This window comes from Octodon degus, unplaced genomic scaffold (assembly GCF_000260255.1).
Source record: "Octodon degus isolate 3935 unplaced genomic scaffold, OctDeg1.0 scaffold00017, whole genome shotgun sequence".
In the NCBI taxonomy this organism is placed as follows: Eukaryota; Metazoa; Chordata; class Mammalia; order Rodentia; family Octodontidae; genus Octodon; species Octodon degus.
Window position 1 is genome coordinate 16,457,472 of NW_004524593.1, and position 16,378 is coordinate 16,473,849.

The following is a 16,378-nucleotide window of genomic DNA, read 5'->3' on the forward strand; positions in this document are numbered from 1 at the left end:
CGACAGCTGTTTTTCTCTCTTTAAGAAACTTTGTTTTTATTAGTAGATCCCCTGAATGTTAACAGACTTTATGACCTCTTCATATTTATTTGTTTATGTCCTGAGCACTCAGAATGATCACACATTAAAAATAATTGCCTCGACTCTTTTAAAGCTGCAGCGTCCCTATAGGTGAGTGTTCACAGGACTTCGTCGTCAGGGCATAAGTTTTGCCTGTAGGATGGTTATTATGCAGATGGCCATGAGCAGCCCCAAAGAGTGTTCACATCTGAACTGCTGAGATGGGTCTAGAGGAATTTTTATTTATAAATATAGATGTTTCATGCTCCAGCTAACGTGGAGCATCTTGATCGGAAGTTGGGTGGAATAACACGCATCTCTATGTTAATGTGTACATTTGAAAGACCTAAAAGATTTTAAAAAGGGAGCTAAACTGAAGTCATTTTGCTGTATTATATGATTTGCTTAATTCTTCTTAAGATGCTTATTAGAGGAGGTAGTGGAAGTTATACTCAATCATATTTCTAATGTAATTTTAATGACAGAGCAAAGAGGTACAGGTTCCTTCAGACAGCATCTGGCTCCTTGAATTCTTCTTATGTTGTTATGTTATTCCTAATAAACTTAAGTTGGCAAAGAGAACTTCTTTTATTTAACAAAACCACAGCCCAAGCCTTTCACATAGTTCTTCAAACTGTTATAAAGTTGACGCCTGTAATCCCAGCTCTTGGGAGGCTGTAAACAGGTGGATCACTATGAGTCCAGTCTAGTAGTGAGACCCTGAACACCCTGTAGATTCTTCCCTAAAACACACACAAAAAAATAGTAAAGTTGATACAACACAGTAAATCAGTTATTTTCTTATTAATGAGAAGGTAGTCACTATGTGTACTACTTTTTAAAACTTAACTTTTAAGTTTTGAATAATTAACACATTTCAAATGGTGCACAAAGAGATCTGGTGTAAAACAAATTTCCAGTTGGTAATGAATTGTCTACTATCAATCCAGTTTTCTGACTCAAATACAGTCTTTTATTATGAACAGACAAGCTGTATCTAGCCAGTCTCTATCAACAAGCTGTGGTCTTTTTCTTAATCGTTTGCTTTTGTGCAATAAAAGGCATTGTACCTACAGTCTTGAGCACATATTAGAGCATTTTCAAAGGATGAATTTGTAGATACGATGCTGTTTGGAAAAAGGGTGGAAATCTTAAAATTTAGTAGACATGGGCTGATGACCGTTATAAATGAAGCATGAGTTTCCCAGCTGAGAAGAAGAGAAAGACTTGTCTTCCCCAGACCTGAACAAATAGCTATGAAACTTTCAGGATTCTGATGTTATAACCTAATAAATAAGATAATAAATTGGGTCTTGTAGATCTATTTAGAATTTCTTTTTTATTGGTGATGTTCAACATCGCTTAAATGTTTGAGCTACTAAGTAATAAATAAGATAATAAATTTTGTAGTTTTATTTAGATTTTTTATTGTGAGTGAAGTTCATCTTTTAAAAATTTGAGTCATTTATTTATTAGGAATGATCTGTTCCCATCCTGAGCCTATTTTTTTTTATTTGTCTGTTGTCTGTTCTGGGAACTTATTTTATATTGATGATGAATATGATCGTCAATATGACGTATTTGTGCAAATATATTTTTCTATTTTTTTTTTTTTACCATGAAGAACAGGTTTCCTTTTCTTCTCTACTTCTTTAAAAAAGAGGTTTTGAATGATTGCTCTATGTAATATGTATTTGGGTGGAAAGGATAAGCTAGAAAGATGAAGGCATTTCCCTCTTCTGGCTACCCTGTGGATACAGCATTACTCACTTAAAAATAAACAAACCCGCTAGTTTATCTCCGCTTTCCGGAGTGGAATGACACTTTCATCACATTCCAGGGCCCTCCATGTATTTGCTTCTCTTTCAGAATTCTTTCCTTTGTTCCAGGTTGAACGTGTCTTGATGCTCTTGTTGCATCATGCTGTTTAACTGTTCTTTTTAAAATTTAGGACATCCCTACATATTTTTTCCATAGGCGTTTTAGAATTAGCCCATCCATTACTGGAGAAAATCACATCTTATTTTAACTGCAATTGTGGTTAAAATTATATCTATATCTATATATATCTATCCTCTCTCTCTCTATATATATATATATATATTATATGTAGACATACAGAGAGAGAGAGAGAGAGAGAGAGAGAGAGAGAGAGAGAGAGAGAGAGACTCATTGTTTCTGAAATATTGAATCTTCCTGTCCAATTACAGGATAGATCTTCCTAATTATTAAACTATTCTCCTTAGTAGTGTTGCAGACATTTCTTCAAATGGTTTTGATATTTTCATTTAAAATTTTTTAGATACTTTGTCTTTTTGATGACAGTTTGAGATCGACTTCCCCTCTGTCTAGCAGGTCTTCTCATTGCTTTGGGTATTTTAAGAGTTAATTTTGGACTCAGCCTCTTGGCTGAATTCCCATGTTTTTTGGTACTGTGGTAATTTCCTAGTGAGTTCTTTAGGGTTTCCAGGAGTGGCAGCACCCATCTTGGAAAAATATCGATGATTCCTTGCCCTTTTTGCTGCTCATAACTCTTCTTTCTTCTCACTCCATTGATGAGTTGCATTGTTGCGATCGAAATGTGGTTTGTCTCAAGATTCTTGTTGAAATTCGCTTTCCAGTGCGGTGCGGTGGAGAGGCAGGGCCCGGGAAGGGGTGCTTGGGTTCTGAGTCTGGAGCCCTCGAGGACAGACTAGCGCTCTCTCACATGGTGGAGCTCTCGCTCTCCTGGGACAGGTGGAAGGAAGTCTCTCCTTTGGCGTTTCCTCTGCCACACACGTCCGTTTGCCTTTCCTCTGCACCATGAGGTGTAGCTGCACGAGGTGCCCACCAGGCCCAAGCAGATGCTGGCACCTTGCCCTCAGCCTTCCCATCCTCCAGTATATGGGCCCAAATGAACCTCTTTTCTTTGTAAATTATCTAGTCCCGGATACGTTATTATAGCAACAGAAAACAAATTAAGTGTGACATTGAGAACTAAGTGAAACCATGATGCACACAGACCATCTAGTCTTGACATTTCTTGTTGCCTTTTGACTCTTCTAGAAAGCAGTTCATTTAATCCACCCCTTTATATTTATTCCACAAAGTGAGAGGTCTCTTTTGATGTTCTTACATTTGAGCTTTCTTCAAAGTTTGTGTTTGTCCTTCCTTGCTTCTTTTCTTTCTTTTTGCTGAATTGAATCCAGGGCTCCCTCCTCTGCGCTAACCCTTGGCTCCCCCTCCCGCCTCCTTTTTTCCTTACTAATTTACCGTTTATATGGAAAGAGCCGTCTAGTAAAACTGAAAGTGCAAGTTGACTGCAGACAGCCAGCTGCTCGGGTTGGCTTTCATTTTCACGATTCGGCTTTCTTTTGGGCAGCTGGAGATTTGTCTTATTGCTTATAAACTCAGCACTGTGTTTACAAGTGCTTCAGCTCTTTTATCTAGTACTTCCTGGGTTTTATGACCGGTGGCTCTCAGGATACCTTGTTTCCACATGCTGAGGATTTAGCTCCTATACATCTTCTTACACTTGCCAATGTTTGCTTCCAGAAAAGCTCCTTTACCTTCTTTCACCTCTTTCTAGCTTACTGTATTTCCATTTTCTGATTTTCCTTTATTATTGTTTTCATCTGGTGAACATTCATTTTTGTTTTGTACACTCAATTTGTTTTCTGAACTTACTGGATTTGAAACCCATTTAGAGAACTCTGAAAGCACAATGCCTCACTGACCACATGATGTGCATGTACTGAAACTGTCACTTGGGAGCATCCAGAGGAGACCCTCAGTGACGACAGTCTAGGACGCCCTAGGGCATGAGTGTGGCTGCCTCGGGCGGCGCTGCCCAGCTGTCCTCCAGCGCTGTGATTCCCTGGGGGCTGCTCAGTTCCTTTCAGCTTTAGCTTCCTCACTCGCACAGAAGGAATAGCTGAGTGCATTTCACATAAAGAGTGTTTCACCTGAAGATTAATTTCATAAGAAGATTATTGTAAAATAGAACAAACTTTGTGCAGTAAACAATGGGCTTCTTAATGTCATGACAGTTGTCAAGCAGAATGTTTTATTTGGGAATGGTCATCATGGGGGACCCGTAGAAGGTCCAAGTTGAAGGAGTGGCCGTGACATAATGTGCGTGGTCATTTCTACTGAGTGACCTCTTGTCACTACGCTTATAGTGTGCTGTCCATTCCTGGTAAACCCTCCATTTATGTTTGGGTACCAGTGACATCCTCCTCTGGAGATTATATCTATATCTATCCATTTGGCCAGATTTTCTGTTCTTTGCAGTGAATCCCATTCCCTGATATACACAGAATTTGGGTCAGAAGTGCCTGACTGACCGTAACAGGTCATTCTTTTCTACTTCACCTTCCAAACCAAGACCAGATCAAGAAGAAATAAATAAAGTAAACCCTCAGAAAATCTCTGAATGTATAGCATGACACACACATACAACATTTATATGACACAAGTAGAGGACATATGGAATAATATAACATGTGTAATATATATTCACCCATGTGCAAACACGAGCAAGTTCTTGCTCTCCTTCACAAGCACTTCCGAGTCTCAGCTACTCTGCTCGTTTTCAAGCCTGGCTACGCGAAGCTGACCCGCTGCTGGGGCAAGCTTGCCTTGGTATTTACACATAGTTCCCTTTCCAGAACTGGCCCTGAAGCCATCAATGTGTTTGTAACCTTCTTGTGCATGTTCCGCTTATCGCCATGCAGCACCTCCATGCCGGTTCCCTTTAGCTGGAGAGTGAGCCCATCTTCTTTTGTGAGACTCCTGAGCACCCTGGCACTGCCTCAGGTACCATGTTATGGTTCTCTAGAAGACTCTACCACCGGATGTGACACGAGTTGGAAATCCTCTGAAGAGCTCCAGAATTCCATCCTTAGTTTCTCATGCCTAAAGAAACCAATTTTTCTTTTAATAACTGGGGACCCAAAACCTCAGAGCACGCTGCATTCCCGTTCCCACCGCTCGGCCTCTTTGTCCCCCGACTTCCCTGGGCCCGGAGAGCTTAGCAGCAATGCTGCCTCTCAGTGTGGTAGAGCTGCAGGCGAGTTCTGTGCAAATGCTGTTTCCATGTGCACCAGGATGTCTAAACTCACAGAGCCTGGAGTCCTGAGCATGAGAAGCAGAACTTGGCAAATAAACTGGCGATGTAGCGACAGATGCCCCGCCAGCCACGCCCTCCTGAGGTACTGCGGTGACCAATGTTGGTAGTCACAAACGATAGAACCCACACCCAGGACTTAAGCAGAAAGAGATATTTTTCATTCTTTTTTTTTTTTTTTTAAAGTAGCTCACGGGTCTCCAGGACAATTGGAAGCCAGGGCCTGACTCTTAACACCATCCAGGAATAATGCTGACTACACCGGGTGAGTGTTCCATAAAGCCACCTTCCGTCAATGGTTGTCTCGCAACTGTAGTCACGACAAGGACTAGATGACCCATGCCTGGTACGCTTGCCTCAGAAGAGCCAAACCCTGGTGCTCTTGTGATGGCCGGAAGACTGAGCTCTTCCACATGGCTCCTGCTGCGTTTCTTCCTCCTGCAAATCTTCTATGCTGCATATTATGGATAGGCCGTGTACCATCTGCCTACAGCTACACTGTGCTGCTGTGGAGGAGCGTCACGCACGCACGCGCATGTGCACACACGCACGCGTGTATTTTATTTTATTTTTTGTTGTTTGTTTTTTTTTTTTCCTTTGGTTCCTCGAATGCCTTCAGGGCACTTTTGGCCGTTTGTTTTGTTTTATACCAGCAAACTACCTTCCATAGTGGCCGGATCATTTTACATTTGCCAGCGGTGGGCAAGGATTTTGATTTCTTCACACCACTTACAACGCTGGTTGTTTTCTCCTCCCATGGACATGATTTCTATAAGGAAATGTGGTGATGATTTCAAAAATAAACTATGCATGCGGATGGTATCTCTCTTACCTTTTCTTCTTTTTGGGCTATTCTGTTTTATTTTAAAAAGACATTTATTTGGTATAGAGTCTTGTACACAGCTCGGACTCATAGTGATCCTCCTCCTGCCTCAGCCTTCCCATACTGGCATTACAGGCATGTGCCACTGTGCCTGGTTGCAGTGGCCTGCACTGTGTAGGGCTGGCACGGCATGCGGCACTGGGGACCGAACCCAGGTCCTTGAGTCCGCCAGGTGGGCCCTTAGACTGCTGAGCTATCTCCCGGGCCTTTGCCCGTTATTTTAGAAGTGGCACATACACATTGCATCATCTGCTGAAGATTCAGAAAAGTGAACACACTCGGCAGTAAGCCCACCCCTACTCAGAGATCATTACTGTTATCATGTATTTTTGAGTATTATTTTTTCCAGTCATATTTCAAAATAACAAGAAAAAATATATTTTATTTTTTCATTTATGTATTTGGTACAGGGTCCCACTACACATATCAGACTCATGGTGAGCCTCCTGTTTTCAGCCTCCCCAGCGCTGGGATTACAGGCCTGCACCACCATTGCCTGCTCACTGGGCCCCGGGGTGGGGATGGTGCGGCCTGCAGAACTGGGGTCGAACCCTGATTCCCGCGTTTGCCAAAGCAGGCATTTAATCTGCTGAGCTATCTTGCAGGCCCCCAAAAATATTTTAAACATAAGAATGCAAATGTTTTTATTCACATAAACTTACATATGACTGGACCAAGATTCAAACACCTCAATTGCCAAGAGAAGAATAAAGATTCCTTCAAAAGAGAGACTAAAATACTTTTGATCTTCAGTACAGGATCTTGAAGTCTATGAGAGGACAGTTAAAACAGGCTTTATCGAGGGCAAGAAGAGTGAACAAAAATTAAACAAGTGATGAATGGCCATTTAGTATCTGTGTATTCAAAACAGTTAGGATAGATATACAGCTACATTCTCTTAATTCAATCAATAGAGGGATTTGTTCTAATAGTGTTTGTAAATAGGATATCACGTTTGCATCTTGTACAACAAATAATCACTAGGAAGACAGTATGCAATGTGTTAATTAATGAAACTGTCCTACTAATGTGATTTGAAACTGTCTCATTGCTATTTGTTTCTCAATAAAATTATGGAAAAAAAATTAAACAAGTGTCCTTTCATATACCAAGTCCATCAAGAGTTCAGTTTGAGAGTTTTACTATGAACCACTACAGAGAGAGAAAATGAGAACACAGATGAGGAAAGGTCCTGCCGGGGTGGAAGAAGGGCAGAGTGAGGCCGGGGTGGAAGAGGGACGGGAGGTGGGGGCCGGAGGAGAGCTCCTGCAGACTCCCAGTCCCTCCTCTCTTGCCCAGCCCTGCTGGGGAAGTGGGGGCGGCCGGGTAAAAGAGAAGGCTAAGGGGCCGGGGAGATGGCTCAGCAGAAGCCTAAGCGCTTCCCTGGCAAGCGCAAGGGTCTGAGTTCAAGGTAAGGTCGTTGCTTCTTCCTCGCAGACAGTGTCCAGAGAGAGCTGCCCAGGGCGCCTGCGGGGCGCTCTCCTAGCAGCGCAGAGCAGGGTGGGCAGGGGTCTAGGCTGGCTCAGGGCGCTGCGTGGCACCGCCGCCGTGGAGCCACTGCCCGAGGAGCCACCCACTGCCCATGGGAGGTGGGCGGGAACCGGCCCAGAGCTCCGAGACCCCGAGTCCCAGCGGCCCCTTCCATTTCCGGAGGTGGAATTTCTAGGCCGAAGAATACGAGCACGTTAGCAGCATTTGATGCGTGCTGTCAAGTCGCTCTTTAGAAAACAGTTTCCATAGTATTCGCTACGTATTTCCTAGTACTGGGCGTCATCTTTTGATGCCTTTGCCAATTTGATAGGTATTATTGTAATTTGCAATTGTACAACTTCTACAGTCGAGTGGTTTTTGTTTCCCTAGATATTTGTTCTTTTGTGGAGCACCCAGTCTTTTTTTTTTTTTTTTTTTTTTTTTTCAGAACTGGGGATTGAACTCAGGCGCTTATTCCACTGAGCCATCTCGCCGGCCCGGAGCGCCCAATCTTAACCATTTCACAGCTATTTTCAGCTAAAAAAGTGTCCTTTTTTTTTTTTAAGCTATAAAAATCTTTACTATGTGAACATATTGAAATCAACACTTCCTCCATAATACAAACACTTCGTGCTATTTTTCTTTCATCTTCACTTTTTATGGGCATCTTTACCTTTTGATATAGATTTGTTGTTTTCTGTGGAAATTCTCCTTTCTCTCAGGCAATTAGAAATTCTTCAGCAATTAACCACTAAGAAGAATATATGCAGTGTATTATTTGTTGAAAAATAAAAAAAAATAAAAAAAAAATTAAAATTAAAAAAAAAAAGAAAAAAAAAAAAAAAAAAAAAAAGAAACTTGCTGTAAGGGGCCTGAATAAACCGCTGAAGGAAGAAAAAAAAAAATTAAGGCTTATTGAAAGGAAGAGTTAATGTTTAATTAATTGTTTGATCAGTCTTCCATCCTTACATCTGCCGAGCTGAGCCACGAATATGAAGATAACCATACATGAATAATAACCATTGTTAATTTTCTATTCTTGTTTTGGAATTCTGTCCCATTTTTACTGTTTTATGTTGCTTTGTTATTGTCTTTGTTCTTGCCATTTCTTGTTTTATTTTCTTTAAAATGAAAATAAAATAAAATTAACAAAATAAAAAAAAGAAATTCTTCTTTATCTTTTCTTATGTTACAGAGAAATAAAAATAAAAATAAAAATAAAAATGGAGTTTGAACACAGCTCATAGAAGAGTAACAAAAATTAATACATTGTGTATTATTGTCTTCATAGAAGTTATTCAGAGTAAGATATAGGCATAGAAAACTGTCCAAACAATATAAGCACAAGCTTTCTTGTCAATAAACTGAGAGAAGCTAGCTGCAAAACTAGCTCAATGTGTGTGTGTGTGTGTGTGTGTGTGTGTGTGTTTTCCCCCTTTTTACCTTCCTTCTTTTCCCCTTTTCCCCATCACAGTGTCCATTTTCTTTTGAACAGTTTCTTGCCAATTTACAATACCTGTTGTACTTTTTGGATCTACTTACATGTTTGGTTTCTCACACCAGGGATGCAATGCAATGTGAACGCGTGTGAGTCTGATTTATTTCGGTTATGAGTGTGGTTTTAAGTTGGGTCCATTTACCTCCACAAGTCTCAAGTTTATCTTGCTTATGGCCGTGCAGTGCTCTGCTTTATGTGTTTGGTTGTCTATTCATTGGGTACAGGCTCTCACTGTGCAGTCAGACTCACGGTGATCCTACTGCCTCAGCCTCCCCAGCACTGGGATTACAGGCCTGTGCCACCACACCTGGTTTCAGGGCCTGTCCAACACACGTAGGGTTCTGAGACCTGCTCAGCATGTGGTACTAGGGATTGAACCTGGGTCCTTGTGCTTGCCAGGCAGGCTCTTAGACCGCTGAGCTACCTCTCCAGCCCCTCCACTGTATTAAAAACCCACCACATCTTTGTATCCATTCCTTAGTTGATGAGCGTTCGGGCTGTTTCCCAGATTTAGCTATTACAAATTGTGCTGCTATAAATATGGGTACACATAGGTTGCTGTGGTATGATTTTTTTTTTTAATTCTTCTGGGAAGATATCCAGAAGGGAAGTAGCTGGGTTAAATGGAGCCTTTAATCCTAGCCTTCTGAGGGATCTCCACACTGGTTTCCACAGTGGTTATACCAGTCTGCACTCCCACCAGCAGTGGAGAAGGGTTCTTTTTTCACCACAGCCCCTTCAGCATTTGTTATTGGCAGACTTCTTGATGACGGCCATCCTTTCCGGGTTGAGATGGAATCCCAGTGTTGTTTTAATTTGCATCTCTCAAATAACCAATGATGATGAACAGTTTTTCATATATTTATTTCCTCTTTGTTTTTATTCATCTAAGAAGTATGCATAAATCCCAGCTACCCACTTTTGGATTGATTCTTTGAATTTAGGGGACCTGATCTTTTTCAATTCTCTTTCTTTCTTGCTTGCTTGCTTGCTTGCTTGCTTTCTTTCATTCTTCAGCAGTAGGGATTGAACTTGGGACCTTGTGCTTGCCAGGCAGGTGCTTATGCTGTTCAGCCATCTCCCCAGCCCTTCAGTTCTTTATATGTCCTAGATATAAGTCCTTTGTCTGAGGGGCAACCGGCTATAATTTTTTTTCCATTCTGTGGGTTATCTTTTCACTCTGTTGATTTCTTTTATTGTGCAAAAGCTTTTTTAATAAGATGAGATCCATTTGTTGATTCTTTGTAGTACTTTGTGTGCAGTCTGGGTTTCATTCATGAAGTCTCTGCTTACCCGTATGTCTTCAAGATTTTTACCAATAAATTTAGTGCTTCTGTTTCAGTACTTAGATCTTTGATCAATTTTGACTTCAGTTTGGTACATGGTGACACACAGGGGTCTAGTTATAGTCTTGGCATGTGGGAAGCTAGTTTTCTCAGCACTATTGATTAAAGAGGCTATCTTTCTTCCAGTGAAAGTGTTTGGCTCCTTCATCGAAGATAAACTGGCTGAGTGTGTTTGGAGTTGTGTCTGCATCTTCTGTTCTGTCCACTGAACCTCAGGCTTGGTACTTTTTTGTCATTACCACGCCGATTTTATCACTGCAGCTTTGTAGTATAATCTCAGGTCAGGCATTGTGGTGCCTCCTGACTTGCCCTGTTGCCCAGAATCGCTTTCACTATTCTAGGTCTCTCCTGGTTCCAAATGAATTTTAATATTGTTTCTACTTTTGTGAGGTATGCTAGTGGTATTTTGATTAAGATTACGTTAAATCTGTATAACAGTTTTGGAAGTAGGGCCATTTTTACTGTGTTAGTTCTTCCTGTCCATGAACTTGGGATATCTTTCCATTTTCTGACACCCTCTTTGATCTCATTTATCTGAGCTCTATAATTTTCAGTGTATAAAGCTTCTCTTCCCCATATTGAATTAAGTATGTCTCCACATTTTCTTCAGCTGTTTATGATTTTAACTTTCTAAAATTTGAAATAATCCGTCTTCTGAAAAACAGCAAGGGTAATACAAATAATTCTCTTTAACCCGATTCTGCAGGTGTTCCTGCGTCATGCATTTGTTTTAACTTTGCTTTCTCCTTTTGTCTCTAGCATTGTCTCTACCAATCAATGCATATATAGATAGATAGATAGATAGATAGATAGAAAGATAGATATAGATATAGCTAGCTAGAGAGAGAACAAGTATATATGTAATGGCTTTGTCTCTACACCTAAATAATTCATTATGTATTTCCTAAAAACAGAAAGCAAGCATTATCCTGGCCTTTTGCCATAATAATCATCTACATCTGAACATGATTCAATATTTCGGGGGAAAATAGTTCAGAAATGATTGAGATAAAATTCATATAGAGAAAGATTATCTAGAAAAATCGAAGTATTCAACTTCAATAGATGTTCAATTGTAAAATTTTCACTCACGGATGCTCCAGAGAGGCATGCAACACTACAAATATAACCACATAAAGATTATATAAATTAAGAAATTAAGTATGATAAAATAGTCATTCAATGTGTAGATTTATTTAAACTTATCCAATTATAATCCCTTTATAATAACATTATTTCTCCCCAGTATAGAGCCCAATCAAGGATTTTATCTTGCGCTTGGTGGTCAGGTCCAGAATTTGTTTTGTAGTCTGAACATATTGGTAAATTTTCCCTTGCTGGGATATAACGCCTGATACCCACGATTTATGGAAGGAGAGGCCCAGCTCAGCTCAAGGTTTCAGAGGCCACGGTCCCTGCATGGCCTGCTCCAAGGCAGGCGCATCGTGGTGGAAGGGCATGTGAAGGAAAGCTGCTCAGCTCATGGTGGCTGGGAAGCAGGATAGACTGGAAGAGTCACAGGAAGGGACCAGGGATCAGCGGTGTTCCCCTGGCTTCCCCCACGATCCGCTTCCTTCAGTGAGGCCCCACCACCTAACGGCCCACTTGGCTATGAATTCCTCAGTGGGTGTGAGCCCCTGTGGATGAGGTTCGTGCCCTCACAGTCCAACCACCCACGAGACTCTGCCCAATCAAGTTGAGTGACACTGACTGCCTTTGTTGGTTCTGGGTTATCTTATGCTTGCAGAGACTGCAGACCTTGAAGTATAGGTGTTTTATTCCCTTGGAGCAAAGGGCAGTTCGGTGGATTTCCTACTAGTGGTCGACTCATTCCACCCAGCTAAACTGAGCTATTGTAGTTATGGGTGTGGGAGGCCCACCTGAGGATTGTTGTCAGCAGCATACGAGGCAGAACTGGAGAAGAAAGTGAGGCTATTAGGAAAGCTTCGGAGAAGCTGTTGGAGGCTGCTGGTTCTCTTGGGCTCTTCTGCTGGGGGACCTTATCCCGCTGGTTCTCCTGGTGAACTTAGTTGCTCTCATTGCAGGAGGAGTTCAGGACCTCATTGTTCCCGAGAATGACTAGAGTTCACTTTGGGGGAAGCGCTGGTCCTCACTTCGAACATCACTTCCTGGCTCTGGAGGGGAAGGTGGAGCACAGCTCAGTGTTCTGGAGAAGTTTGTCCCATTGGCTTTCCTGATGGGAACTCAGCTTTCCTCATTGCTGGAGGAGCTCAGGACCTCAGTGTTGTGGAGGATGTCTATGGCACTTTCGGGGGAGCTTTGGTTCTTACCTTGAGTGTTGCTTCCTAGCTCCAGTTCAGGTCCCCCAGCCTTCTGGCACAGACTTTCTAGCTTCCACCACTGACTTTGGGCCTTCCCAGAGCAGATCCATGAAGCTGGCCTGCATTAAACATTGTCACGGGCTCCAGGCCTCCAGGTGGATTTGTGGCAGGCCTTTGCATGGGCTCTAGGTCTTCAGCTAGACTCATACAGGACATTACTGTATCCAGACCCTCAGCTGGATTCTTTGGTCTTTAGTGTGTGGGCAGATTTCTTGCACTCTTTGTATATGATTCTTCAGGTGATTTAGTATGAAATAATATTATAAAATGTGAACTGTATTATATTGTTCACCTTGTAAAACACAAAATCATGACAGGCACAGTGCGTATTGTCCACTATAAAAGATTAAAGTTTCCTAAGGCCAGAGTTTTTTCCTGCACCCTCCTCTCATGAGGACATTTCCTGGGCCTCTGCACAGGACTCAGGGAAAACAACTGCTGTTACCAGGCTACTGTTCTCACTGTGAGTAATAAAATCAGTGTCTTTGAGCCAGGAATCTTGTGTCTTCTGTATGTAATGTGGCAAAACCAACTTGGAAGCAGGGTAAAATCTCAGTCCTTTCATAGTATTTATATTTGTCCTTTGCCCAGGTTTCTGCCACGCCCTTTGTAGCTTAGTCTGTGGAGTACGTGAACACGAGCGTTCCTGCCCCAGATCTGACTCTAGATTTGCAGTCAAAGCAAGTAGAGGACTGTACCATGGCTTAGGTAATTCACACAACAGGGGCTTGCCAGGGTGGTGAGATGGCGCCTTGTTGATTATAGGCTTCACCTGAGTCAATGCTGATGTGGGTTTGCTTTAAAGACTGGAAAAAAGGATGTCCAGAGCTAATACTAGTCAGATTATATTGGACACACTGCACTTATTTCTGGGTTAGGCTGCAAGAGCTTCATCATCATCATTTTCTTTTTTTCCGGCTTTATTGCATGTGACTGACACATCAGTACACGTGAGGTCTACACTGTGATCTGCTGATATGTGTGTACGTTATGAAATGGGGACTACAAGCAAACTACCACCTCACCGAGTTTCATTTTTTCTGTTGTGTTTTCTGTATTTTTAATTTGATTTTCAACCTTGATTATTTGAACACCCTTTTAAAGTTTTCAGAACATGTATGATTTGCACATATACCTGAATTTCACAAGTAGATATCATAAAGGAGGTCAGGTATATTGAAATTAGCTAAACATCAAAATCAATGAAAGATATAGAGAAATCTAAGTTACATCAATTTTTGTTTTTCGACAAGAACACTTTAGTCCTACTGTCAGCAGATTTCAAACAAACAATATATTATTATTAATCATGGTGCTGTCTTAGTTACTTTTCTTGTTGCTGAGACAAAACGTAACACCCAGAACTGAAGGGGGAAAGGTGGACTGTAGCTCACAGTTTGCAGAGGTTTTATTGCATAGCTACCTGGCTCCAAGACAGGGAGGTGTGGCAGGGAGGTGTGGCAGAGGGGCACCCCAGGGGACGCACAGTTCACGGCAGGCAGAAGGCAGCAGAGTGTCAGCACCCGGTCCCTTTCTGTCCCTCATATTCCATCCAGGTACCTGGGTTTAGGTGGGCTGTCACTCACACCCAGAGTGAGTCACCCTTAGTCTGAGCATCACACACTTAATCCCAGATCACACACCCTAGATCCGGCCCCCCCTGGTAAGCCCCATCCATGACCGCGGGGGGTGTGGGGAGGGGCGCATCTAGACCAAGTGCCGTGCTGTGCCTTTGGCCTTCAGAACTTACTAGTGCTACCGCTGAAAATTTGGGCCTTTGCCTAGTTCCTGTCCTTTCTCCCACCTCAGCCCCTGCCGACCACCCTTACCCTCTCTGTTACTATGTGAGGTCATACAGAGTTCTACCGATATTGTTTTTCTGCTTGGCTTTGGTGACTTGGCATAAAGCCCTCTGGCTTCGTCCAAATCATCACCAATGGTGGTCTTGCCCTCTTTTTGAAAGGCTGAGCCATATTCTGTGTGTGTGTGTGTGTGTGTGTGTGTGTGTGTGTGTGTCTGTGTGTGTATTCATATGTGTGTGTGTGTGTGATCACATGTTTAAAAATCCATTTGTTTGTTGATGGGCGCTTAGGTAGCTTCCATATTTTGGCTACTGTGAATTATACTGTACTAGATACAGGAGTGCAGCTGTGTCACAGCAGTGGAAGGACTTGGGTCTGGGGCACAGGAGGTGGCGGATGCCTGGAGCAGCTGGGGACTGGGGCCCAGGGTGGACACGCCCCAGTCTGTGGTGCTGGGGTCTAGGCCCCCTTAGTCCACAGCTGTACTACTCCTGGGTCAGAGGTGCCCAGGCTTAGGAGTCAGCGAGTGGTAATGGATCCCAGGGTCACACAGCCCCAGCCTTTCTGGGACACAGAGAGGACTTCCCCTCTCCAGACCTCCATGCTTGCTCACCCTTGTGGTGAAAGCTGATGGCTTGCCCAGTTGAGCAGGACACCAAGCCTGAGCCCGGCCACACGGAGAGTCCTCGGCAGAGAAGACCTGGAATGAGGGCTCCCTCCACGGCTGCTCACATCCTCAGTGATGAAGGCAGCCAGCATACTGCACACGTCTGCCACTGGGGACCACACTGCACTAACCACATGGCTGATCCTGGCTGTCCCTGTGCCACTTGGTTCCTGGAAAGCCCAGGCGTGCCAGCCTCCCAGAGCTCCTGGCCACCTTTCCTGTGTACCTGCATTCTGCTCTGTGCTTGACTCCACTGCTGCAGGTCCTTAAGGGTCCTGTGAGCTCTCCCAGGGCTATTTTCCTCAAGGAATAAATGTCTAATGGTTATTTTTGTTTGTTCTGCGGGAAGTGTCTGTGTTCCTCTGGCTCCCCACCTGATATTGTTGCTGCTGCTATTGTGGGGGCTGGAGACAGGCACAACCACACCTTGACACTGCTCTGAAACTCTTCAAATCTGGTTCTTGACTTTTGATGTGAAATTGGGTCCTAATTCACTTTGCACACCCTGCCTGGTACTGCACATTTGAGCTAGGACTGCTAAGTGTTTGTTGTCTCCTAGTCCCATGCCCTTCTAGCCAAATTCATGTGCTTGGTATGCTGCATTTTGGTACCACTTCAAGAGGAGAGCCAAAGTGCCACTGTATCTCTTACTCTGCCTTCTTGCTGACCGAGATGATTGCTATCGGCAAACTGAAGTAAGTTCAAGCGCTGGGGATCAGAACTGCGGAAGGACCTGTGCTCTTCAGACAGACCACGCTACATGGGAATGATGGACTAGCACAGGGGGCTGGGGGAGCACAGGGGAATCGTTTGCAGGTAGAGTGGCTGACAAGCGAGGCATCAGAGGTGTGGAATTTTATCTCTAGAATAAAAATCTCTCTAGCAATCAGAATGTTCACCAGCACGCAGCGTAAGGAGACTCTCCCTGGGGTATTTTTGCGACTCATGGAACACAGGCACATTGGGTGGGAGATGAGGTGGGTGAGCCCTCTGGTCCTTCCTGGCTTTGACACAGACTGGTGCTGCTGAACACTATCCCCGCCTTGGACCTCATCTTTTGACATCTCCGGATGCTCTTTTACTCAGTAGTTGCATTCCTGCGCCCGCCTTCGATGGGTCTGAATTGGGCCTCATCTCTCAAGGAAGCAGCCTGTCTGGGCTGGGGCTCATTTGGCGGGGCTCCTGGGAAACAGAGCTGGGGTG